Consider the following 24,945-nt stretch of genomic DNA (forward strand, 5'->3'; position numbering starts at 1 on the left):
CCCAGCAGTGACGCTGGCATTGTTCTGTGGTGGCATTGCTGTATAAATAGACTCTTCCTCTTTCCTCACATTGTTATCTATTTTTACCAGCTGCCCACACCCTCCCCAGCCATGAGGGCACACGGTGTTTTCGGATGCTTGCAGGGGGCAGGTCCATCACCTCAGGACCCTCCGAGCAGGGCCGCCCTCCTTCTCCTTGTATAGAGGGGGAGTCTGTGCGTCACTGCGGGGCTGGGCAGCTGCAGGACAGAGGAAAGGGAGGCAGCCAGCAAGCAGGGCACGGCGGCATCCCCAGTCCCTGGCAGCGGGGACCACGGCCATGAGGACCAGCTGAGCCCGCACGTCTGTGCCGCGGACACCCTCAGTCAGGTGAGGAGGGAACTTGGTCTGTGGTGTGTGCGGGTGTCTGTACAGTACAGGGGGCTTCTGTGTGGGGGGCAGGGTGCCCCTTGTATGTGACCGGAGGGGGCGAGGAGGGTCCGGGGGATGCCCTGCAGGGTTGCTGAACTGTACAGGTGCCCGTACATGTCCTCAGTGACATCAGGGTGCCATCGTACGATGTAATTGTACAGAATAATGTGATTGATCGTCCACACATGTCAGCTTCTGACTGTCCCTATGCTGGAATATATGCAGGTATATACTTACAATCCTGTATATATCCTTCATGGGGCATCACAGTGATGGGCACACACCACACACATTCAGGACATTGCAAAGATTGTTAGAATTTGTGCAAAAAGTTGTAAAATTGTTTGCAGATTTCCAGTTTCGGTTCTCCTAAATGGGACAATCCTGGTAGATTGTAGAAATCTCCACATCATCCAACCCGGGGTATATACTGGTTATACTGGTGCCAGGACCCCTCAGCTTCATCACCTTATACTATTGGTTTTTCTATGCAGATGTTGGTGGTTTTGCGATAGTACAGGTGTAGCTGAGCTGAGTTTGTATTTTGTTATACATTTTACGTAGAAGTTCAGGTTAAGTCCCTGTTCACATCTACATTGTGAATTTTGTTTATTATCAAAACAAAACACTGATGCAAATGTTAAAAATGGAAACCAACGGCCCCCAAAATACCCCAGTAATCCTATAATGGGGTCTGTAAAAATAGCCCTGCGCGCCGCTCTGTTTTTCCATCCTTGTGAATCCTCCAGTGCAGATGTGAACTTGAGTTCAAGACTGAGGTCGCACTTTGCAGAAACGCTGCAGTTTTGGGTATTTTAGAAAAACACATTGCATTTCACAGTCCCAGCAAAGTGGAGGAGATTTTGCGTAATTGCAACACTCAACTCAACAAAAATGTGTGTTATGTATAAAATTTATCATCCTAATTTTACCAATGGATTCGCTGCCTTCCCCCAGAGTGGAAAACAGTGATATCGGAAATGTTTTTGCTGCATTTATTTTTTTTAACACCATGTGGCTGCTGCATTTCCTTATTGCTTAATTAATTTGCTGGTTTTCGCTATATATGGGATCAGCATAAATTTTTGTGGACAAAGCTGCAATACAGTGCACCGCTGCTAAATGTACATGTGGGTGGAGTAATGTAAGCAATAACGTGACCGCAGCATTTGCACATGCACAGCAGCGTCTGACTGGCAGGGGTGCGGACCTTCACCGCTCTCATATTGATGGCCTATCAATATGGCGGCACCCCGATCCTGGAACATCCCTACAGCAAAATGCTGCAAAAAAAAAAAAAAAATGCAGCGGAAATCGCAATGCCAAAAACACTCACTGCTTTTTTATATTTCATATTTTCGGATACTCTTCTAAAAGTCTGGTAAAATTGCTGCGTTTTCTGTGGTTTCCGCAAGGGTTTACGTGTAGGATTGAACTAAATCTCATTTACGTTGCTGGGCAAAAATGTATAACCAAATGTGACAAATTCAGCTCTGCTACGTCTGTGTTGTCAAATGTTCAGAACTAAGCAACTAACACTACACTATACAATGTGATACATTATATGTCGGTGTTGTAACACTGTTGCTGGTTAGGTTTTGGGTTGTCTTGGTGTAATATTTACCCCCGGGATCCTGGAATACAAAATATTGAGTTCTCCACTTTGTGGCTGCCCTTGTACGGCAGAGGCTTGTGTATTGTGTTGTCATGAAAACTGCTTCCGCCGGCTACGAGGCGTATTAAGTAAATTACAGTGTCATTTCATGGCGAGCGCCAGAAGACGTTTAATCTGATCTTCTGCTGCTCTTGGATGTTTATACTGGAGGTGGATTATACATTATAAGATGAATGGCTCCGGCTGCAGCAATAGATGTGTCATGTGAGAGTCTGGGGTCAGGCACCCTATAAATGCGAGGTATAGGGTGAATCGGCCTTATGGGACTGGAACTTTTTTAAGCATTTTATTTTCCTGTCCGCAGGATTCGTGTAGCCAGCGCGCGGCAAGCACACGGACCCCATTATAGTCTATGGGGTCCGTGTGCTTTTACTGCACAGAGCTTGCAGTTGCATTTGGTATTTCATTCAGAGGGTCATCATGCAGACCCCCCCCCTTCCCCCCGGACGGAATACAAATGCAGATGTGAATGAGGGGTTAGACCTATGGCAGTCAGTGACCGCCCCAGCCCTCCTAGATTCACACATGGAGGCATTTTTGGCCATTTTCGAAGAACATCGCCTCTGTAAATGTGGGCCGTTGTTTTGTCATTGTTCGGTGTTCTGTCCCATTCCTCTAGATGGGATTTACAGAAATCCGGTTCCTGTGTATTGCGCTGATTTTCAGCCGAAGAAATCTCTGTAACGGATACACTCTAATGCTGTTTAGGAGAATTATTTCCTTTGCGTTTCCATTATTCGGTACTTTCTCCTATTACTTGGGCAGATAATGCCTATAGTCATTTGGGACTGTGTGTAATAACGCCCATGGACATAATGGAGGATAAGCTTTCTCTTCTCTCAGCTATGAATACATGAAAGACCATTCAGTCCCGTAGCTTGTGACCTAACCAGGTTGTGTCAGTGCTCAGGACGTACAGTATTGTGCATTTGGCCTCTTTCCCATGTGTAGCATGCTCATTGGATTACTTTATGGCATTTTGCAACATAGTCACAAAAACGAACAAACTGCTTGTGCTGGAAACTTTAAAGGGGTTGTCCAGGATTGAGAGCAAACTGAGGGTGGATATAAAATAAAAAAGAGACATTCTCACCTACCCCTGGCGTTCTAGCCATACCAATGGACCAATTGATGGCCTCTGCTGTTGTTGGTGAGGAACCAGTGACCTTACCGATCCCTCTCCAATCAGGAGCAAAGATCATGATATAGCGATATCTAGCGCCTCCATTGGTAGAATATGTCTTTAAAGCAGGGGTAGGCTGACTTTTCCAGCATGGAATTGACTTTTATGTAGTATACTATATGCCTATGGGCCTCGTTCAGGCTTCCATAAAGATGAATGGCCCCCTTGAAATCCAGGGTGCTGTCCTTCCATCCAATGTCAGTAGTTACATGCAGGCTACTATTTTTACCCTTTCATTGATAAATATAGTGCTATAGTTTTCACCTATTGAGGGCTATGAGACCTGCACAATAGCATTGTTCCCGTGCCTTCCTCAGGATACAGATGTGAGCTGCCTTATGACATTCCCTGTTGGAGATGAACGAAACATTCTCGATACAAGGTAATACAATCCAGGAGCCATCGGGATCTTTATGGGGCCCAAGAGTTACATAATGAGGTGATGCTTCAATAATGGAATGAGAACTAGAACACGTGTACCGAGAAACACGAGCCGAGTAGACATGGCAGCCGACACATACCAAGGGTGGAAGGACATTGTAGTGTGAGGCTAAGGGCCCACATAGCGAGCCACACCATGGCCGAATCACATCACATTTTTTTCCTTGAATCTTTTCCCCTGCAAACTTTATGCCCCCATTATATCTATACGGATAAGGCCTGGTTCACATCTGTGTCAATAATCCGTTCGGGGGAGTCCGCACAGGGACCTCCAGAATGGACTACTGAACGAATTGGCAAGCGGTGTGCAGTGAAAGCACACGGACCCCATAGACTATAGGTGCTTTCCGCACGTCTTCGCACGAGTCATGCGGAGAGGAAAGTAGATCGTGAAGTTCTTTTCTGTCCGCATATTCTGTGTGGAGACCGTGCGGAAAGCACATATAGTCTATGGGGTCCGTGTGTTCTCACTGCACACCGCTTGACAATGTGTTCGGTAGTCTGTACAGGGGGGTCCCCATGCAGACTCCCCCGAACGGATTACCGACGCAGATGTGAACCAGGCCTGAGCCATTGTGTCTCTATAGGTATAATTGACATGCTGCGATTTTCAAAAACGTGAGTGTTGCCGGAAACCCAGCTTTTCTGCTGCAGATTTTGTTCAATTTCAGAGTTTTCAGTCTAGCCACTAAGCCAATAGATTGATTGATAGTGACCTTTTTTACATCACAGACAAGATTACAATAGAAGATAAATCCTCCATAGCTAACATCTCTGACCCATAATTACATCGGCTACTGACTATATATGAGCTCACTGCTTATCTGCTTCCATTCCTTGCAGCATGCATGTCTAGAAAAGTCTCCCATAGACCTCATTGAGTCGATTCCAGATCACTACTGTGTATGGCCATGACTAAATGCTGTCAATGGAGCAGAGAAAAAGCTCAGGCAAGATGGCCGCCTCCATAATCTTGTACAGAAAATAGAATAAAAAAATCTACAATCTACAAAATAAAAAACGGTAGAATCTCTTTAGGTAGCACCTGAAGTCGGTGTGATTTGATGGTGTGGTACCGATGTTGAGGTTGGCTGTCATTCTTGCACTCATTGCACTACAGTTCCCTTGCTTTTCATTTAGTGAATGGCTGCAGATGGCGATCGCTCGCTGTCAGATATATCCTTTCAGTTATGGTTTTGGACACGTTCCCCAGAGACGGGTGTGAGGCTGTCATGCCTTGTTTATGCCTGAGACAGAAGTTTAATGTGGATTTAGAACCCGGATGAGCCGAAATCTACTAATGAGGAACATGAGATTCCTCTGTGCCGCCTCCTTTAGAAGTTTTTAGTTAAAGTAAACAATACGTCTGGTTTCTTCTGCATCTTATATACATCATCATCTCGGCAATAATCTCCTTTCAGAAATGAAGAGCAGATATACCCAAGGGGCGCTCCTATTACTTTACTGGAGCAGGACAAGTGTTATATCTGCAGTGCATGCATTATACTTTATGGCTTTCCAATACTCACTTGTGTACGGCTGCCAGTTCTTTTATGGCCCGTGGACTGCAGAATTTCTAAATCAGTTTGAAAATACTAAAAAGCAAAAATTAGACATAGAAACTATTTCTGACAAGCAAATATTTCAGATTTGTGTTTAATTTTTTATTTATTTAGTGATTTGGCATCATGTCAGGGCAAACATCAGCACCCAGAGAGCCCAGGACCTGCTTCTCTTTTCTGTTGTACTCAAGGTGTTATATATTGGCATTGTGGGGTAATATCTGGACACTGCGTGGCAGTATGTAATTGGGAATTGTATGGCTGCATTTGTCTGAGTGCTGTATACTGTAGTATCATATTTTTGGGCACTTTATGACTCCATTTATCTAGGCACTGTGTGGCTTTGTTTATCTGGGCACTATAGGGCCCATTAATTTGGGCATTGTAAGGGACCATTAATTTGGGAATTGTAGGTGTCCATTAATCTGGACATTGTATAGGTCGTTTAACTAGGTACTGTATAGTTCAATTTATCTGGGCACCATATGGGTCCATTTATCTGAGCATTGTGTACCTCCATTTATCTAGGTACTGTATGGCTTCAATTATGCTGCAATTGTGCTGCATAGTACCATATTTTTGGACGCAGTGTGGCTTCATTTATCTAGCCACTGTATGTCACCATTTACCTTGGCACGATACAGCTCCATTTATCTGGGCACAGTATTGGTCCATTTATTTGGGTCCATTTATCTGGGCACAGTATGGGTACATTTATCTGGGCACTGTATGACTCCATTTATCTGGGCATAGTACTGGTCCATTTATCTGTGTGTCAGTATTGGTCCATTTATCTGGGCACAGTATGGCTCCATTTATCTGGGCACAGTATGGCTCCATTTATCTGGGCACAGTATGGCTCCATTTATCTGGGCACAGTATGGCTCCATTTATCTGAGTAATGTATGACTGTTTATCTTTGCACTGTCTGGATCTTTAATCTGGGCACTCTATGGCTTCATTTATCTAGGCACGATAGCATCATTATTATTATTATGATTTTTCTAATATTTTTTGAAAATTAAAAGTTAAAGATTTTTCACTTTCATATATTATATATACAAGTTATAGAAGCATTTGCCTCTTATGTTATCTTTGCAGGCGTGACTAACCTAACTCCCATGTGTTGTAGTATAGTGCTTGTCATATATATGTAATATTTATTTTCATTTTGCACAACACATATAGTATTATATCTTTTTTTTTTTTTTTTATGTGGATTGTGAGCCCCACATAGAGCTCACAATGTACAATTTTCCCTATCAGTATGTCTTTTTTGGAATATGGGATGGAAATCCATGCAAGCACGGGGAGAACATACAAACTCCTTGCAGATGTTTTTTTGCCCTTGGCAGGATTTGAACACCAGGACTCCAGCGCTGCAAGGCTGCAGTGCTAACCACTGAGCCACCATGTGGCCCCATACAGGGGTATATCTTGAAGCTCCTACTACCATATAACATTTAGACTAGTGGTATATATATGTTGCAGAGTGTCCTATTGGTGCCCGGTAGTGACTGCTACAGCTGCATCCTCTATATCTATACTGCCGATGTTATATGTAGATGTCAGATGGTACTGAATGGTTGTCACTCCGAATCCCTGGACTTTTACCTGCATTGAACCTGTGCTGCAGTGGAGAAAGGTCTGATCCCATTCTGTGGGTCACATTGAGCAGCAGGATGTCATTTCCTTCGTGTTCCTTGACCATTAACTTCCCTTTGATGCCGTGTCTCCTATTACATACTTGTCCTGAAAATGAAAAACATATGGTCTATATAAACAACCATTTTCTTTACATCGTCTTGTCATGACGCCAACATCAGCAGCTTTGAGTTCACAGTCAGTGATCTGAAATCCTATGTCCAATTTACTATAGAGTAAATGGTTATATAAAACCCACTGCCAGAGGGCAATATTATAGCCAAAGAATATGGCATGCATGTCTGACACATGTTGGTCACACTTACAATCGCCATCTAGATTCTCCCTGATATCCCTCTTCTACTTGAGTAAATGGTCAGACACTGGATGAGTATTTTCATTTATATTTGCCAACATGTGAATCATAATTTCCAGCGGCGTCTTCTCCTCGGACTGTCATGTGTATGGAGCGCTAATAATTTCATGACATTTACTTACAGTTGTAGTCGGATTATTACATTAGCCATGCTTCAAGGATTAAGCTGTAGTCTAGTCACATACAGATTTCCATGTGTCTACAAATCCACAGAAACTATGAACCTGTTCGAAACTTCTTCCCCGTTCTAGTAAAGTTGTTTGTGCAGGATCAAAGTCACATGACCTGCTGTTGTTTGTAAGCCTGGAAAAGCAAAAATTCACGATAAAGGAGGACAAGAAAGTGTCACAAATTAAACCATGTGAAGTTCTCATATAGTGATATGTGAATTTTCCAAATAGCTCTAATAGCCACTAATCTGTTGCCTTCTCTCAATTACTTTATTGCTTAATTGAGTAATTTCCTTCATTGTCCACAATGATTAGTAAAAGCCCTGTATCTGTGAGATGAGGTTGCCCCCCCACCCGTGACCACAGGGCCACATAATAGCTGCTGTGTATGCTACGTTGATAGTCACACTTGGATAGATTTAGCCGTGACCGCAGTACAGTTCTCATAGACTGAAGGGTAGAGGTGAACCATAGCTGGCCATATGGTTAAAGAGACCTTGACCGCAACTCCCAGTGTGCATCCAAAAATCACATTGCAAACCTTTTGCCAATGTAAGTGAATGAAGTCGCATTGTGATCCCGACTGCTGTGTACAGATCATCGGCTATCATAAACCAAGGGCACCGCACTGACTGGTAGTCATACACAGGCTGGCATGTTGTAGCATAACTTGGATGACTTGAACCTAAGTGGTGCAACATGGGCCTTAGTGTACATTGTCCTATGTGACAGGGGTCCTTTGTGTACCCGGCTCAGGTATTAGTTATGACTGTTTCCCCTGTACCCTCTATAGTTGTAAACACTGGGGTATCTATTGCAAACCGCTGTCTACCTGTGCTGCGCGCCATGCATGGCAGCAGCCGCTGCACGGTCTCCCAACCCTATGCAACCCTGTAACCTCGGCACACATTGAGCCGTGGGGTGGGGTGAGCCCGGAGTCGCAGGTTCGGGTGTGGGGGTTGGTTTTGGGAGGGCAAAAACGGGGCACAGGGTGGGGGAGGGTATGTAGAATGGGGGGGGGGAGGGGGCCCGGTGTGGTGTGGGAAAGGAGGGGTAAGCGGGCCAGAGGTCACAGGTTGGGAGGGGAGGAGGGAACGAGGGAATGGGGGAGTGGGTAGGGAAAAAAGTGGGGGTCAGGGGCGAGAGGAGAGGAAGTGGGCCGGCGGGGCGCAAGGTGGGGGGCCATGGGCACACTGGTGTTGGATGGGCCCGCTACGCTCACAAGGCAGAGGCGGGGGGGCCAGGGTGGCACTGCAGGTGGGGCATGCAAGGGGTGAGGGGGCCGTGGACGAAGTTCTATTATATATTGCTGCTTCTCCAGGGTTTCCTCTATAGGTTTCCTCTATATAGTAGTGCCATATGTTGGGTCTGTGGAGTCATTTAGCTTTGCACTTAGTCACCAGCACCCATGTCCTCATTTCCCTATTCACTGAATAACTTACGTTGTGGATTTCCCAGCCATCCAGAACTTGCTAGAAAACAAGTGATATTCTAAGGGCAAAGTAAATCTGTGTCATTTCCCAGAACTGGTTACTGTTTAAGGGCTGTGACCACTACATTGAATCACCCGGCCCGCTGCCGCTTATGTTGGAAGTCGTGTTTATAGACCGCGCTTTAAAGTCCTGACATGAATAAAATTACATGTTAACATCTGCCATATACTTGGCCTAAAGTTCTCCTCTTACTTAATGTAGCACAACAGCCAGCATCGGTGACTTCATCCTATAACCCTGTGAGGCTCAGAGGTCACACTAAATATTTTTCAGCAGAGTAAAAATAATCCTCGAAGCGTTTTAAAGGGGTATTTTTAGGCAAGTTAATAGTAAATAGGCTCACAAATATTTAGTGACACTTATGTATACACACTTAGGTATACAGTGTATGGGGCATTATGGTGGTAATCCAGTTTTCAAAACCGAAGTCCCATCCACAGGGTTGTGGATTTGGGGCCGGATCATGAAAGTTACCGACTTTATTTTTAATATATTATCCATTTAATAGTATTGTATAATGAGATATAATAATAATATTATATAATATATATATAATAATATATAATATATAATAATTAGATACAAAGTTTGTTGCATACGGTAGATAGAATTCAATCACTAGCTTTTTTCCACTGTATTTCTGAATTAGAGGATCTTTACTGCTTTTGTTTGACGATGGCCGACATCCATTTATGGAGCAGTCTGACTTGGTGGTTTGGCCTAAGGGTGGGGTATTTTGGACCGGAACCTGAGTTGTAGACCGCCTCAGGTTGCGATCCAAAATACGGGTAGCTGCGACTGGATGCCAGTGCACTACACCGGCATCCAGTTGCGCACTCTGCTCCAGATTAGGCCCAATTTATGGGCCTAGTTGAGTGGAGGGAGTGTCTTCAGGCCGAATCGCGAGGTGAAACGAGTGAAAGAATGAGCACCTTGCTTCTTTTTCCGGGAGCTGGAAGAAACGGCTCCCGGAAGAAAACTCCTGAGCGGCTCCTATTGATTTCAATGAGAGCCGTCTTTTTGGTCAGGATTTTGAGGCGGATACGGCCTCAAAATCCTGACCAAAAAAACTCTGTATGAACTTACCCTAATGATTCCAGGGCCCTGTCTATCCATAAGATAGGACCTCAAATTTTTGGGACCCCCACAGATCAGCTCTTTCCCCATGCTGATGGTAGTTGCACATGTAATTGTAGATTTTGTGAGTGCCGCAGCGACTGTCCATTACTATTATACATACCACGAGAGAACACAGCAGCTCACAATGTCATGGAGAGACAGCTGATCTGTAGGGGTACCAGCAGTCAGACCCCTGCCAATCCAAAATTGATGTCTTATCGAATGGGTTGGACATCAATTTCGAAAAGCTGGATAACCCCTTTAGCCAATAACACTCTGGAATTACTAACATATAAAACACCCTATGTAAAGATGTATACTGTATACTGTTAATATAATTGGGAGGAGGGGGAGGGGTAAGGAAGGAAATTTTGCCATCTCAGTTATGGGCACCAATTTACCTTTGAACTATCTCTTTAAAAATCCTTTGCATGCCCCTGGAGGCCGATCATCCCTTTTACAGCTGTAACATTACACAAGCGGGGCTGGAGAGGATCTTGAATTCCTCTGGCCAAAAAACTCAGGAGACACCGGCTGTTTTAAAGCAGTCTTTAGGCTGTGTACATTGACAGATCATTGGCTGCCATAACCTGATTCTCACGACACTGGCAGGAGAAGAGTACACAGGCCTGCTACAGGGAGAAGATCCCAAAATAACACCACATAAGGGAAACCTACACTGTAAGACACGCAGTATATAGTCTGGATTATAGATTCACTTCCTTCGTCAAGTCCGTGTAGTCTCAAGTTTCCTTCCATAAGGCGACTAATAGAACGCTTGTCACATTTGTCCAGGGCCATTGTAGGGCATTGTTCACATCTGCATTTGAGATTAATTAACAAAAATAGGTCGGTGGATTTTTGCTAATCTTACCTTTGCATCTGCTGATACATCTAACGTGACGTGAACCATCTAAGGATCTCGGTGACTGTATTTTTAATCACAGTCTAGAAGTTTTAGCAGGCGACACCTTACGTTATGTCTGCGGCTGCCCAAAAATAGATCTCGTACCTTATCATTATAGTAAACAAGAGCTTTATGTGCGGATATAAACGTATTCTTCACAGCATGGACATGTCCCAGAATAAGTTTAAGTAACATTGGTGGAAGAAGAAAGCCCCTATTCACACTGACAGGAAAAGATCTAGCATCCTGTGCAGGAGAATGCAATCACTGTGCAGCCGGGAAAGCCATGTTTACCTGCTAAACGAAAAGCTGGCCCATGTAAAGGAGTCAATTTATTCTAACACTGAGGATTACTGAATCAGACCTTTTTTGGCCTAGTTGGAAGTTTCCCTGAGTTTTTTTTATTTTTGCCGTTTTCGGAACATTGCAACAAGTACACGAAATATTAACTATCTGAGAATATGAATGAATATATATATATATATATATATATATATATATATATATATATACATACATACAGTGAGAAGGTGACAGGTGAGATTCTGGAAGGTCGCTATACCTCCCCCAGATTCCTCACTTATATGTGGTAGGTGAGGTTACTATTTAGGTAACATTTTAGCTGTGAGATGTTAACCACTTCTTGTTCTACTAGGGAGAAACCTTCAAACACAGGTAGGAGTTGGGTTCTCTCCTAACACACTGCAAACTGGTGAAAGTCCAGTCTGAACTGTTGCGCCTACTGTGCTCTGTGTTGACTATGTGGCTGAAGCAAGCCACACGTACAGTTAGGTTTAGGTTAGCTCAAACGAGCAGGATTTCTGTTACTGTTTTGCCCGAAGTTACGGCTTATTTTGTTTGCCGTTTTTGTGTAATAAACGTACAGGATAAAACTTGTTTGCACCTGAATTTTTGTGTCTGTCTCTGACTGTCTGGGTCCGCTGCTGCTACTACTGAGCCTTTCCTCCCACTATATATATTGTGGGGGAGATAGCTCGGTAGAAGCAGTGGTGCGGACCCAAACAGTCAAGACAGGAACACAAAATATGCAGCAAACTGGTTTATGTAGAAAAAAAACAAACAGGAAAATAAATAAACCTTGACTTCAGGCACAAAATAACAAAACAAAATAAATACCTGCTTGTCTGAGCAACTAAATAATATATCGGATAACCTAACTATACGTGTGGCTTACTACCATCCACCCGAACAACAGGAGCAATATAGTCTCACCGGGTTAGCACGGCTTTTGGGTACATAATCCAAAAAAGAGCACATACAAGATAGTAAAAAATGGCAGCACTCCAGAAATAAAGTGATCTAGTGTTTCTTTATTCTAAGATGAGATTTTGGGCCCATCTGGAACCTTTCTCAAGCTTGAGAATGATTCCAGGTTGGAACAAAACGCCTCATTGGAATAAAGAAACACTAGATCACTTTATTTCTGGAGTGCTGACATTTTTTACATATATTTAGAGAGAGAGAAAGAGAGATTTGCTATGAATGTATATATGTTTATGGAGACTTCTGGATTTCATATGAATATATGTATGTGTGGAACCTTCTGGATTTGCTATGAATCTATATGTATGTGTGGAACCTTCTGGATTTCGTATGAATACATATGTCACTTTTGTAACACTTTTATACAAGCAACTTTGTAAATAAAATAAACAAAAACAAACAAAAAAGCACATACAGCTCTTACTCATATTTATGTGTTCCCATGGATACAGACTACACAAATCGTGCATGTAGTCTGATTTTGCAGTAGGAAGGAGTATTAGACTCATATCCTAGCGATTACTAAATTGTAATAACCAGCGCTTGTGTCACAGAGGTGACCTGAGAATTCCCAGATTGGCCATATAATAGTTGGTGTAAGTTTGTCCTATATAATGGCTATACATATTACCTGTTTGCCTCACTTGTGTGTTGTTAAATCTCTTTGTCATCTCATAACAACAAACAGCTGGCGTCCAGGTTTGTATTCTCAGCAGAGCAGCAGCCTGAACCAATGAGGAGACAAGGGGGCGTGTCTCAGACTACCTCAGACTCCCTGTACTGTACTCACAGATCACAGCCTGGACTACAGACCTGAGCTAGAAAGCAGTCCTGATCTGAGGATAATAAATACTAGGTAATGATTTAGGTTTGAAGATGAGCAGACTGTACCATTTCTGTCTTATTAAAGAGGATCATTGCAAATGCATTACCATAGGTTTAATGGCTTACAGGGGTTGTCCAGCTCATCTAAAATGCAAGTAAAAAAAATATAACTTGCCCCTCCGTTCTGACATTGGCGGTTGCGTTGGTGCTGTTGTCTTCTCACTCTACTTTAGGACAGGTCATTGAGGACCATCAAGTGGTGCGTGCTAAGACATATGGACTGGGGTTTTATTAAACTCGTATTCCCCATAAATGGAGAGTCCTGGAGACGGTTTTCCTTTAACTCTGCACTAAGAACTAATTTTCTTAAGTTCCAAATTTAGTCACGGAGACCCCGATGAGAATGGGACAAATGGACACTGCAGGAAGTCTGTCTGAGTCACTTGTCTTGCTGTCTGTCCTGGCTTCCCTTACTATTTATGAGTAATATAAATGTTTATCCGCTGGTGAAGGATTATTTACTCAGTAAGTAAGCAGCATAGTTTATCCTGTGTGAAGGCCGTTGCGTCTCATTTTCCTCTTTTTTGGGCAGAAGAGATATCATACATTATATTTGCTGTATGAGCCTGTATTACACCTATGGGGAGTGATGGGGTGGGACATCAGTTATCACTTCAGTTACCCATTGCATCCGGTCCTAAAGGAAGATAAAAGGTTAATATTTCATGTGCACAATGATACTGAAGCGGGATATCAAGTGATTACAGAAAATATCTATTTCTAGTAGCACAGATGATGAATAATATATACCGTACCCGGCTCCTATATCACTGCGGTAATGTTGTGCCGCTATAGCATTGCCCAGTTATTATTACACTTTTCCTTCCAGTGTGTATTGCACGTTTAGAGTTACCAGGATATGCAGAAAGGAAATTATACATTGTTGTCTTCATGTTCTATTATTATCTGTGTTGATGGCCGCACAGCCGCCATCAAAGTCGGCTCTCAAAATAAGTGACGTGTTAAAAACGGGACAGTGAATTGGGTCAGAAAAAAGACCAACGAAACGTATGTGGTTTGTAAAGGTCTGTTAAAAATGGGAGCAAAACACCCGGCTGTCAGAGATGGAAAAACAGACATGGAACGGATGCAAACTGCATGTTAAAGGGATCCTATCATTGGATACCCTTTTTTTCTGACTAACACATAGGAATAGCCTTAAGAAAGTATATACAGTACTCATACAGTATACAAGACACATACTTTAACCCTTAAAGAGATTCTACCATTAAAGTGAAATTTTTTGTCCCTAACACGTAGGAATTTCCTTAAGACAGGCTATTCTTCTCTTACCTTTAGATGTCTTCTCCGCGCCGCCATTCAGTAGAAATCCCGATTTTCTTTGGTATGCAAATGTGTTCTCTTGCAGCACTGGGGGCGGTCCTCAGCACTCAAACAGCACTGGGGGCGTCCCCAATGCTGCGACAGAACTATCCAGCGACGCCTCTATCTTCTTCTGGAAAGCCTTTTCCCTGTGTCTTCTTCTGTCCTGGGTTTCAATCTTCTAAGCCTCGGGCAGAGCTGACTGTGCATGCCCACGGCCACAACAAAATGGCCGGTTACACAGCTTACAGTCGACTGCGCAAGCCCATGGCGACAAGAAAATGGCCGATTACACCAGCTTACTGTCTAAGCGGCCATTTTCTTGTGGCCACGGGCATGCGTAGTCGGCTCTGCTCGAGGCTTGATGGCAGAGCCGACTGCACATGCCTAGAAGATTGAAACCCAGGACGGAAGAAGACACAAGGAGAGAAGAAGATAGAGGCGTCGCTGAAGATTTCTCTCGCAGCTTTGGGGGACGTCCTCAGTTTTGTTTGAGCGCTGAGGACCGCCCCCAGTGCTGCGAGAGAACTCATTTGCATACTGAAGAAAACCAGGATTTCTACCAAACGGCGGCGCGGAGAAGAAATGTAAAGGTAGGAGAAGAATAGACTTTCTTAAGGCTATTCCTAGGTGTTAGTCAGAAAAAAGGTTATCCAGTGATTGGATCCCTTTAAATACGGACTGATTCCTCCATTATTCACAGCGGAGAAAGAGACGTGGTAGTGTGAATATAGCCTTTGTGAGGTTTGTGCTAGAAAGAACAATCTGAACAGTCCTCACTTCTATTCTCGAACTCTTCTCTTTTGACGTCTGTGATTTTTGGGCACCTTTAAAGCTCAAGTGGCCAAACTGGCTCCGAGTTCACAGCACCTCGCTCCATCTCCTTCTTCTCCTTTGTTCAGTATTCTTTGGTGCTTGTTATTGTCCTTTTGACAAATCTCTGTGTCATCCAATACCTCAAGTGCTTTGCGCCGTCTAAAGCTTTATTATATTTTATCATCACATATACTTCCAGAAAGTCGAGGCTTGGCCGCCTTTGGAGTGAACCTCATGAAATAAATCAGCTGGCCATTGTATACATGACAACCAGCTGTTCAGTCGCACCACCTAGCAACATGTTTTACGATAAACACCCAGAGGCCCATGACCGAATGCTGTTCAGTATGAAGTCTAGTACATAACCCAGCTTTATACACGCCATGGGAGAGATCACATATTGGTCCTTAGTTACTGATGTGGAGTATTGTCCATAAACTTAGTATTCATCTGTTAGGAAAGCAGATCTGAGCCAATAGTGAGAACCAGTACTAGATACGCCGATATAAATGGTTAAACACGGTGCCGTGTGTCCAACACCCCCCGGGCCGCACCAACTCCAACCCCAAAATGGTCTTCACCAGAGCCCCAGATAGCGGGGTTGGACTTGGCATCACTGCTGGGCAGAGCGGTACGGGTCAGGAAACGCCAAACACATAGCGCACCACAAATCACAGTAAATCAGACACTGAGGTCTCTTACCAGCAGATGTTTTGGGTTGCGATGTAGGTCCAGGGATCCAGAAGGCTGTGGCGGGTGGTCAGCAGAGAGTAAATCGTAGTCCAGGTCGTCAGCAAGAGGGATATGTAGTACAGTGGGAAAACCAAAAGGGAACGTCACGCAGGCCAAGTCGGTAACAGAAGTGGTAGCGTAGTACAAAACGGTGTTCAGGAAGCAGAGGTCTAGAGGTAAGCCGGGGTCATAAACAGGAGCAGGCACAGGACAAAATCAGGAGGCAAAGGCAAGATCTAAGGACAGGCAAGGGGTCAATAACACAGGCAAACAAATTACTACCAGGACGAGAAGTACAACTGAATGGCCAACAGTGGTCCAGAGTCCTCCCCAAACAGGGAAGTCCCCCATCTGGATCAGGAGGAGACCGGCAACTCCGTGGAAGTTCCGGCCTGTCTTCTGAGACTCGGAAGTGGGGACTCGGGAGTGCAGAGAGGAGAGGGCCGCGGTGCTGCGGAGGCTCCAGTCCTCCCCGTAACATTTTCCTTGTAAGTTCCATTTCTTCTAGCCTCTTACTGTATGTACTATCGGCAGTCACAGACACCTACTATTATGTCCAAACTACCTATTATTAAATGCCCCATGTCACATGAGCAGAGTAGAAGAATCTCTTATGGTTTCTTGAGTTAATGGCAGGCCGTCTTGATATTTGTCAGCAGTCATCTCTCAATAGTCATTTCCATAGGTATTAGTAGTCTGGATGTTACTCAGTGGGGTCTATGGGAGAGTTTTCTAGACATACTTTGTCCAGGGAGGGGAGTAGATAAGCTGTGATATCATCCGTTGTCAGTGGTGGATGTAATGATGGGTCAGTGGTGTTATCTTCTATTGTAATCCTGTTTGTGATGTATACAAAACAAACTAGAATTGGCAAGTATTCAACTATAATTAGGCTTAGTGGCCAAAGTAAGAATTGCAGAATGTAGTACTTTTTCAAAATATATAGTTAGACATGAAAAATGACAAAACCTGGTTTGAAAAATAAGTCATTTTCTGGAGACACATTCCCGTTTAATGCAGGTATGCCCAACATTTTGGACTTTTACAGACTTAATACATACTATGAATAATAGTGTAGAAAATACTCTTTAAATATAGCGCCACCTCCTGGTTGAAGCACATTCAATATCCATAAAGAGCGTTAATGCTTCTTTTTGCCCATTGCATTAGGTTGTCAGATCTAAAGCTTCTTTATTGTTGCTTTATTATTATGTGGAAGATGATCTAAATAGCAGGAAATATCATTTTCCATAGAATCCTTTTATAGAGTTCATTTGCGAGAGGTTCAGGCCTTCTGGAGCCTCATATGTCATTAGACTTGCTCTGTAATTTACTCTGCATTCATTCCCAAGCAGGCATTATCTAATAGGGCGCAATAATACGCCAGCCGTAATGCTTTTTATATTTTTCATTATATATACTTCCGACACCTTAGTCATAATTGAAATATTGCGATCTGGGCACCACCCTCAGTAAGAGCAATGTGATTGACCGACCACATTAAATATTAAGCGCAACGAAGTACTGACAACAATACAGATTAATGCACCTAACCATTGAATACCATTTACATGTATTATTCTTCATGTTATGTACATACTTTTATTAAAGTGATTGAAACAACATAAAACACAGAAAATGCACAAAAAATAGAAAAAAATCTCCCCTCTTTTTGACTATTTTGTCATTTATTACAATAAGACTTACATCAGCCATCCCCCCCGATCCTCCACATTGTGTTATGTCCGGCTGTAATACAACTGGCTGGAGCAGGAGTTTCCCTGCTGTCTGCTGTAGGACAAAAATAATGGTAAGCTCCACCCCTTCAAATGCTCAACCTCCTATAGGGCGTTCACACTTGCTCCCATGTCCATCAGCTTGGGTCGTTGTCCTATTTCCCGGGGAAACTGGATAGGGGACGGATTTTTTTTGGGCCGGACACAAAGTCCTGCATGTCCAACTTTGTGTCTGGTTAAAAAAAAACGGAGAGCGTGTGTTCGCCTTGTAACTTGTAATTGTCTTTTCTTTTCTTATTGTAAAAATTTTCAATAAAAATTTGAGTTATAAAAAAAACAAAAACGGAGAGGCAGAAGAAGCTCAAGTGAATTCAAGTGAATGGGTTTGAAAACTGACTGCCCTGTATCCGTCTCCTCTCCAGTTTCTCTCGGCAGAAGACGGAAATCCAAAAGTGGAGACCGGGCACAGGAGTGAACCCGCCCTTAATGGGTTTTAAAAATGACCACCAGGAAGCCGTTTCCCTGCCCATTTTCTTAGACTCCTGCAAACTTGCATTGAGGATCTCATCCCTGGTGTCCATTGATCATGCAAATATTTATGACATTGAGGATTTCCTAGACTGCATCACTGTGGATTCTGTCAATGTCAGTGCTTGGATTCGGCTACATTCATATCTGAGTCAGAGTCCTCCTACAATCGCAGACGAAAATGTCTTGCAAGTCCGACTTTACTGGTATGTTGTTCTAGAAATGTAAGGGGGTGCTCTATGCTAAAATATATTGGAAAACAAGGGACACTGAGCTGTCTGTATCTGCCCCTGGGGTTAACACGATGTGTCTATGGAGAGTGTCCTCGTACTGTATGGCCTATATCTTTGAGGCTAGTCTGTTGTAAGTGACTTCAGTGTAGATGACGGGTCACCAACACAGCTCTAGAGAAATCAGCCCACTGCTCCAAATTTTTATATTGGTGTACTTGACATTGTACTTGCCAATCTAAGGGCTTACATACTTGCCAAGCTGTCCCTGATTTTCCCTGGACCGTCCAAAGCGATCAAAGAGGGTATACATAGATACCAAAGTTCTCAGTTTTGGCAATGACTGTCTTATGTGCAGCTGCTTGTCTATGGAAGCCTATACTGGGAGACTCTAGACAAGTATGTGATGATGTTGTGCGCAGTAAGGCTATTTTTACATACAGTAGCACCATATGGCAGATATATGGCTAACTAACTTGTAAAATGGTGGCGTCCCATATCAGCAGCGCACTAAGCTTCAGTATGTCACTTTCTGTTTATCTATGGAGACTCGGTTACTGTACGGTCAATTGAATAGAGCTGTTAGTTGTTGTATCCGAAATGTCAATCTCCACATACTTATGTAATGTTTGTAGCTGCCGCTGTAACTCTGACCTAGTCTGACATAAAACATGCACACGTCCATCACAGATATGCAGATTTATAGGAGGAAATGCCTTCTGAATTGCCGGATAGCCTCATGGCTGTGTTTTGTTCTTCTTATGTCACAACGTGTCAGTAAATGTATTATACATTGTAGTCAATGGCTAACCTTACTATATTGTCTGACTGTTTTATTATATCTCATGGTTAATAGCAAAAACAGAGGCAATCGGAGAACCGCCTCATTGTCCGATCTAGAGTTAAGGATTCTCTCCCTGTGATTACGTGTAAGGGAATTGCTAAGACAGCAATTCCCAGAACTGTTAAACCCTGTTAAACATAGGCGAGTCCAGTGGCAAAAGCTCAATGCCCAAAGATTCAACAACTGAATATTTAATAAAATTTGCTGCAGACCCAGAGTCAACTAGGGCCTTGCCAGAAACAGATCTGTCCCCAGAGGACAGAGACACAGATAACAACAACTTATTGTTATTCCCACCAAATACCTGGTTGCCTGAGTGGTTCTTCTGATTACCACTCAGGCACTGAAGTTTTTGCGCAGGTGACCATGGTCTGATAGAGCAGTCTCGGATGACATGACCAGAGGAACCACAGTACAGGCACAGGTTATTCCTGAGACGATGCTCTCGTCGTGTCTTGGCGTCCATAGCTCCCAGTTGCATGGGTTCCTCACCAGAAGTGATGGGAGGAAAGGTAGGTTTTTCAGAGGAGAGAGAGGAAGAGACAGAAAACTTGGAGGCAACAAACCCTACTCTCTCTTTTAAATTTTCTCGGATCTTGCGGTCAATACGGACCGCCAAAGTCATGGCTTTCTCAAGCGTCGGGGGATCTGGGTGACCAACCCAGAGCTCCTTAACACGGTCACACAAACCTTTTTTAAAGTGAGCCTTTAGAGCTGACTCACACCAACCTGCAGTTACACTGTACTTACGGAACTCTGCGCAATACTCCTCTGCAGAGCGTTTTCCCTGCCGCATGGTGAGGAGTTGAGATTCCGCAAGCGCAATGTGGTCTGGCTCAGCATAGATAGAGCCCATGGACTTAAAATTTTTTTCCACATCAGACCACTCATCAGCATCAGGAGGGAGTTTAAGGGCCCAAGCTTGTGGATCCCCCTGTAGCAGAGATATAACCACTCCCACCATTTGGGCCTGAGTCACATGTGGATTAATCCGAAAATACAAGCGACAAGACTCCCTGAAAGTTTCAAATTTGTCACGGTCCCCTGAGAAACGATCCGGGAGTAACATCTTGACCTTGTAAGGTGCCAAAACAGCTGGGGATGATGCAGCAGCGTCAGTTAGGGTCTGAACCTGTTTAGCTAGCTCAGCTACCAGGCCGGTCAAACCCTCCAACTTTGCTGCAAGGCACTGAATAGGATCCATGCTGTCTGTACGGAAGCAATGGATGTAGGTTTTTGGGCTTGTTATTATGTAAGGGAATTGCTAAGACAGCAATTCCCAGAACTGTTAAACCCTGGGAGGGGCACAAAAGACAGTGAGCCCTAAGCTGAAGCCCCCCACTTTCCCTTCCTATTGCCAGGCCCTATCCTAGGTAATAGGCGACAACCACGAGGACAATCCCTCCCTGAATATGTGAAACACAAAACACAGACAAGACGTACAACAACAAAGGGAGGTCAGGTAGCCAGGGATCGGTAACAAGAGAGCGATGCAGTGCCAAATCGGAGTCAAGAGAATAGTCAGTGAGAAAAGCCAAAGGTCAAGTATAATAGTATAAGCAAACAGGGACAGTAAGAGCAGGTATGCGCACGGCAATAACAAGCACTGGTGTGAATGGGAACCAAGGCTAAATAGGGAGGAAGAACCCGCCCATGGAGTACACAGAAAGGCAGCTGTCAATCACAGGGCAAGGCCAGATTAACCACTTAATGGACAGAGGCAACCTTGGCAGAAGACGGGTGTTGTGCAAATCCAATTAAGGACTAGAGCCGTGTTCACACAGTGCAACTAAAAACTTTAAGCAGATTCTCAAACTGCACACGCCTCCTGCGCCGCAGCATGCGAGCAGAGGGTGGTGCAGTGACCCGAACAGGCAGAGATGTTACATTACGTTAGTTTTCTGGCTCTGTATTCTTAGAACTTAACCTGTTTTCTACTGATTCCCTGGTTACTGATTTTGGCCATTCATCCAGTTATCTGATGTCTTGCTGATTTGGCTTTATTGTGACCTCCTGGAATTGACCCTGGTTTGGTATGTTTTATTCCTCTGCTCTTATTTTAGGTATTCTTGTACTCTCCTGGCATTGACCTTGGCTTGTGTATTACTCTCTTTCCCTGCCATAGCTTTGCCCGTTTGGTCCTTAGCTTACATGTGCACCTATAATCTGACACCCACAACCCCTGCCTTGTGGTACCACCACTTGTATGCTCTTGTCATGCCCCTTTTTCGTAAAAGTGGCAAGGGCAGTGCACAAAAGTAAAAGTCCGAAATTTTAGCACGGAAACCAATGTGCATAGAATTGCATGACCTTTTTATGCTTTGCAGATTTCAACATTGGCCTATCCACCTCTGTAATGAAATGAGAGGTTGGCATGTGTAAGGAAGTGGCAGAGGGAAGGATGCCACCAGGTTCCTGTGGCACTGGTTTTTCTCCCTGGAAACAAACGGAATGAACAGGAAAATCCAACTTTAAGATCAAGGGGAGAGTTGGAAGACCCCCAAACATATTAGATGGTTTGCTAAAATGATCAGGTTATGCTTATATAAGTGTAAGGCTGGATTCACACCAGTACTCACTCTGCGTTCAGGGAATCCTCTATGGGGTCTGTGGGTTTCCATGGGTAATGGCTTTTTAAGCGAATTGGTTTTCTGGTTTTTGTGTACCTAAGTGGACCAGTTTTAGTTTTTCATTACAGCTTTTTTTTCTTTTGGGTCAAACATAATTTTACAAGCCATTTGTTTTTTTATCTACATGGAAATTGAAAATTTATTTCCAAAGTGTAATGTTTTCTTCTTAGTATACAGTTAGAGTAAGTTCACACTACCGTTATCACAGTCCATTACAGGATGACAGCAATGGATATAACGTAGAGTAATGGACACAGACAGAGCCCTCTCCATCTGTGTCTGTTCCCATTGATTCTAATGTAAAAAAAATATTACAGACGTCTGTTTACTTTCTTAATTGAAGAATAATTTCTGTATATCGGACAGAGCATGTGCAGTTATACACATGGCTGAGTGACACCGGATACATCACTGCACCAGTGACCAAATTATTGGATTAGAGTAGAAAAAATAGCAGCACTGTAAACCAAGTATTAATAATATGTATGTTGCCAAATGTTTAATCACGTAATAATTGAGAGTCATATAATTGTGAGAAGATACCCTAATTCCATGATGGCGAACCTATGGCACGGATGCCAGAGGTGGCACTCAGAGCCCTCTCTTTGGGCACCCATCCATGGAACAGATTATACTGTGTAGCAAATTGTACTTTCTGCGGACCACAGTGCAGCAGATTATACTGTGTGGAGGCCACTGTGCAGCAGATTGTATTGTGTCGAGGCCACTGTTCAGCAGATTATACTGTGTGGAGGCCACTGTGCAGCAGATTATACTGTGTGGAGGCCACTGTGCAGCAGATTGTACTGTGTGTGGGTCACTGTGCAGCAGATTGTACTGTGTGGGGGCCATTGTGCAGCAGATTATACTGTGTGGAGGCCACTGTGCAGCAGATTGTACTGTGTGTGGGTCACTGTGCAGCAGATTGTACTGTGTGGGGGTCACTGTGCAGCAGATTATACTGTGTGGAGGCCACTGTGCAGCAGATTATACTGTTTGGAGGCCACTGTGCAGCAGATTGTACTGTGTGGGGGTCACTGTGCAGCAGATTATACTGTGTGGAGGCCACTGTGCAGCAGATTATACTGTGTGGAGGCCACTGTGCAGCAGATTGTACTGTGTAGAGGCCACTGTGCAGCAGATTATACTGTGTGGCGGCAACTGTGCAGCAGATTATACTGTGTGGAGGTCACTGTGCAGCAGATTATACTGTGTGGGGGCCACTGTGCAGCAGATTATACTGTGTGGAGGCAACTGTGCAGCAGATTATACTGTGTGGAGGCCACTGTGCAGCAGATTATACTGTGTGGGGGTCACTGTGCAGCAGATTGTACTGTGTGAGGGTCACCGTGCAGCAGATTATACTGTGTGGAGGCCACTGTGCAGCAGATTATACTGTGTGGGGGCCACTGTGCAGCAGATTATACTGTGTGGAGGTCACTGTGCAGCAGATTATACTGTGTGGAGGCCACTGTGCAGCAGATTATACTGTGTGGAGGCCACAGTGCAGCAGATTGTACTGTGTGGAGGCCACTGTGCAGCATATTTTACTGTGTGGAGGCCACTGTGCAGCAGATTGTACTGTGTGGAGGCCACTGTGCAGCAGATTGTACTGTGTGGAGGCCACTGTGGAGCAGATTTTACTGTGTAGGGGCTACTGTGCAGCAGATTATACTGTGTGGAGGCCACTGTGCAGCAGATTATACTGTGTGGAGGCCACTGTGCAGCAGATTATACTGTGTGGAGGCCACTGTGTATCAGATTGTAATGTGTGGGGGTCACTGTGAAACAGATTGAACTGTGTGAAGGTCACAGTTGAGCAGAAAGCTCTATAAAGCCCCATTCATATGACCATATTTTGCAGGTCTGTAATTGTGTGCACATTATTAAGGTTAAATTGCCGTGCTGGCACTTTGTGATAAATTAGTGGGTTTTGGGTTGCAGTTTGGGCACTCGGTCTCTAAAAGGTTCGCCATCACTGCCCTAGTTCATTTGGAAGGATATATTTGCTGTATGTGATAGCATGTACTTGATGATGTTAGCACAATGCAATCCCAGCTCATAGACGACTATATCATGATTTTTGGTAAGATTCTATTCAGTCTCACTGTGTATATCTATGATCAATATGTCCATGAGCAGGGCTTGCATTTTGCTAAGGTTGGCTAAAAGTGGTGGTAAATTATTCTACAACAATACTAATACTGGACATCTGGATGGGTGGAAATACTTTTTCATATAACCACGAAGAGTTTTTTACTTGGACAAAAAGCCTTTATTAAATTTTACAGATATAATGAAACAACACAAGTCCTGGCGTCATAGAAGCGGATGGAACAATTTCAGGCTCATGAAATGAGTCACGGGTTAATAATCCATCAAACATGAATATACGGCATTATCAGTAATGGATTACTTGATGACGTTGTGGATAATTCTTGCCTGCGCTTTGACAGCTGATACATGACAGTGTTATTCCTGCTTTACGTACTGCCCTGTTAAAGCCCTTGATATTTCTCTAATGGGAGCCTCTCATCAGATCCCAGCATATCAGTCCAGCCCTACAGATAGATGGGTTAGGGTCACTGGACTCAAATGGCGACCTATGTACACAGTATGGAGGGAGTTTCAGTATGTTCAGGTTTCCCTGTTGACTATATTGCTATTTGGTGTGGTACCAGGACCATACATCACATAGGATCCTGTTGGACGTGGTCGCTATTTATACGGCATTTATATTTGGTGCTATATGACTGGAGATATGGTATATTTGGTGCTGTATGGCTGGAGATACCACAACAGAAAGCCTAGTGTGAATATTAATATTTTCTGACTTATTGACTGCCATATGTGGTATGAATATGTCACATGCGGATAGATGATAGGTGTAGCCGGTGTCTTCCTATGGGGGGACAATGTGTTACTGTGTATTTTGATGAAAAGAAAGTATTTTCTT

At 43.8% G+C, this 24,945-nt stretch overlaps 1 protein-coding gene across 1 annotated transcript in view; it reads left to right on the plus strand.

The window, feature by feature from the left end:
• The first annotated feature begins 247 nt into the window (after positions 1-247).
• LRRC8C (leucine rich repeat containing 8 VRAC subunit C) overlaps positions 248-24,945 on the plus strand; it is a 31,731-nt gene continuing 7,033 nt past the window's right edge. The window contains exon 1 of the mRNA XM_075286559.1: positions 248-369. The gene's annotated coding sequence lies outside the window, so the exon portion shown is untranslated. The remainder of the gene's footprint in view (positions 370-24,945) is intronic.

The sequence above is a fragment of the Leptodactylus fuscus genome, chromosome 9 (assembly GCF_031893055.1).
Source record: "Leptodactylus fuscus isolate aLepFus1 chromosome 9, aLepFus1.hap2, whole genome shotgun sequence".
NCBI lineage: Eukaryota > Metazoa > Chordata > Amphibia > Anura > Leptodactylidae > Leptodactylus > Leptodactylus fuscus.